Source organism: Schistocerca nitens, chromosome 7 (assembly GCF_023898315.1).
Source record: "Schistocerca nitens isolate TAMUIC-IGC-003100 chromosome 7, iqSchNite1.1, whole genome shotgun sequence".
NCBI classification, from domain to species: domain Eukaryota; kingdom Metazoa; phylum Arthropoda; class Insecta; order Orthoptera; family Acrididae; genus Schistocerca; species Schistocerca nitens.
The window spans coordinates 18,892,328-18,895,918 of record NC_064620.1 but is presented as its reverse complement, the minus strand read 5'-3'; positions in this window follow the sequence as shown (position 1 = coordinate 18,895,918).

Genomic DNA, 3,591 nt, shown 5'->3' with positions numbered 1-3,591 from the left:
CTCCCCACCACAGCCAACTTGATTCCGTATTTCTTTTAATTTACAAGCACTTTGTTGATAATCTAGTAACTGAATTGTATTAGCACTACCTCCACTAACAACAGGCTTCAACTCCAAAGACAACACAGAAATTTAAGACAATGGTTTGAACTCTTCTCTCTGACCACACACTCACCAAAATTCGACTTTGACATAGACTCATTACTCTTCAGTATCATTTTTCTGCAACCGGAGTCCATCACTGTTTGGTGCTTGGATAAAAAAATCAACCCCTAAGATAGCCTCAACCACTGGCCGAGCAGGATCATAAATTTTTGCAGTAAACCTATTACCTTGACGCACCTACTTCTCTTTTCATCTCTGCTCTTTTTCCAGCGACTGCTCCTTTCACCTGTAAAGAAAGAAAAGACCTCGAAAATACACCTTCACACGTCTGAAATGCCGAGTAACTCAGCACAGACACCTGGATACCCATGTCCAGAATACAAGACAAAATAACTCCATTGGCACTTATTTGAAGCACTGGACTCGCCAAAGAATTTGCATTTTCCTGTCCTTCATTAACCAAAAGTTTCCTCACGTCTTCAAAATTCAACATGTTCACTTGCTTATAGCTACGACTTGTCGTATTTGCAACACTCAAACCAGCTGCAGACAGCACTTGTCAATCATGTGGTTGCACATGTACACACATATTATTCCACAGATCAGCTGATCTCACCTCCACAATAGATGGAGCTGAACCTTTATCATGCCGGTAACGATGTCTGCGACATCCTTCTGCACCTTCCTCTACCTTCTCGATTATGGCCGAAACACTTACTGTTCCAACCATTTCTACCTCTTGTGAAATTGCTACTTTCACTGTGATCAGGTATTTTGTCCTGATGCCACCACCTACCATCTCTGTATCGGACATGGATCACATCGTCCATAATCGTAATTCCTACTCCTCTGTAGCCTTGTCTCAGGATAACAGAATGGATTATCATGCTGATAACGACCATTTTCATTACTGCCCCCATGTTCAAATTCTTGTAATAAACTTTGGACGCACTCTAAATAAGTTTCAATGCGACCAGCTCGAACTATCTGACATATACTTTAAGGAATTTTCATGAGAGAAAAGGAAATCAACTCAGCAAGGCTGCGAGGAAGGTACAGAAATTGATTTTTTAACGGTATATGTTCAAAGCAACGAACAGGATTGCTATAATCACAATGATTAAAACTTGGTGTCGGTCTTATGCCGCCTCAGATCAATATGCAAAGAAATACAACTGGCTAAATTTGTCGCAAGATTCACTGTTGCTATCCAAGGTATACTTGCTTACATCATTTTTACCTTTCAAATAACCACAATTCAATCTTATGACCAGAAGGCCATATTGGTGGAAGTGGAAATGGTGGAAATGGAAAATCAAATTACTACAACCAAACATGAGGATGAATACTACTATTTCTGAAAACCTAAAAAGATATAAGAAACAATTATAGTCAAAGCCAGACAAGTATGATTTACAGTCTCATTATTGAAGCGGCTATGACCATGGTAGGTTTTTCTCCTTTCATAGTGGTAACAGCAAATTCCAGCGACGTCCTCCCAACTTTTCTTCTTCTTCTGTTAACCTCCATTTGTGCTCCCTTGGACAACAGTGATCTCACTTCCTCAGATTCATCAGTAGCTACAGGTTGCAGTACCACTAGAACTCTACTCAGTATTAACAACAAACTGTACGACAGAAGTACCCAAATCATCAACCTTCTAATTGTTTGCTTAATCTGTTCCCTGCCCTCTCAAATCTCCTTGTCTGAATTAATCTTCAGTTCATCAAAGTACTTCTCTAAGCCATGTACTAATGTAGAACAACTTAAAATTTGTTCTTGAGTCTGAATAGCAACTTTCCAAACTGGGTATCACATCAAACGTCCCTGACAAATCTGTTTTATTCTTCTCATATTCCTCCCTTAAATTTTGGAAATCATTTTCCAGCTACTTATTTTGTTCACTAACGAGGCCCTGAAATTAACTCTAACCTTATTCCACAGCGGCAAGTTCACTCTCGGCAGTAGAAATTCTCACATGAAGATACGAATGTAATTCTTCCCCAATTGTGTCCTAAGTACCTCAGATTCCTTTCTGACATCTCCACCCGTGGATTCAGATTTCTGTTGTAAGCTATATACCTGTCTCTGTAGAGTGATAACATTAATTTCTAGTCTCTCACAAGGATCCCCTTGAGAGCGAGGTCGCAAGTTCACTCTTTAGTAAGAATCTGAAAGTGTTGCGTTAACAGTTATGTCAGGAAAATTATCAGCTCCTAAAGACTCGCCTTGTGCATCTGGAGGGCGACAGAAAATGAGTGCCCGGTAGGTGCCGAGATAAGCATTCCATGGGCTGTACTCGTATGTGTTGCACTTCCAAAATGGACATCGACGACGTTCAAGAAATGTTCAAAACGAACCATTCACTTGCACCATGAATACTGACTGAAAAATGGCGCTCCACAGTGACCACAAAGGTTTGCAACATCAAGATCGAAGGCGAACTCCTTGGGAGTTACAAACTGCGCAGGACGTTCAGCTAGATATCCTCTCTTGTAGAATGCAAGTAGGATCATACTGGTGTAACAGGATGATGAAAACTGAAGGAATGTGATGGCGTGCAGCCGAATGCCAAACAGTCTGTCGTGGAGCTTGTCGTGAAACTGGCTATCCTTTAAGGCATAGGTGAAAATGGTGCAATAATATATTTTATACGGACGGAAAAAAAATTAACATCCAGAAGCCGAATTAGTGCAGTGGTTAAGGTGGTATGAATCGCAGACCAGGAATCAAGCAAAAGAAAGTTTTTTTGGCAAGCTGTTGGCCAAAAGCGGTGCTTATACCACAAGTCTAGTTCTCTCACGCCCGTTTCCCCTCTCTTGCAAGATCACGAATTGTAGGGGGAGGCTACGTCCAGCTTCTCGTAGCACAACAAATAACTTTCAAGCCAACTTACCCTTTAGTTTAACAGTTGGCGTAACTGTATACAAAGGCGTTAAGGCATTTGTTGATCTTGATGCAACTCTCTTAGTACCTCTAATCTACAGTGGTCCTTTCTTATGTGCTTCCTCTTCAAATCTCGGAGTTGAAAACAAATTCCTTTTTTACCGATGGGATAAGTTTGTTTATCTTATCTACAAATTTTCGGGAGGATTGCGCAGTTTGCTGTGCATCGTCAAGTTGACGTTTTGTTTGAGATGTCGTTATCTTATGTCTTCCACTTCTGCAGCGCTGTTTGAGGTTATGCAACCATCCACTTCTTTCCTTGAAATCATTGCAGATTGACGGGTATGACGTAGTAGGTCTGTGTCACACAGTCTGTAAACTGCATCGAACATCCTTGAAACGAGCAAACAGCACTTTTTGCAACGCGTGCACCCTGTCCTCCCTAGAATGCGCGTAGTTTTCCTTTTGCGCTACATGGTCGTATTGCTGCAGTCTTATTCGAATGCTGTTCATATTTGCTTTTTTACTGTGCTGCGGATGGTCTTTAACGTGCGTAATTATGTTTAGTACCTGCTCCTTGGGCAACGATTGTCCTTTACT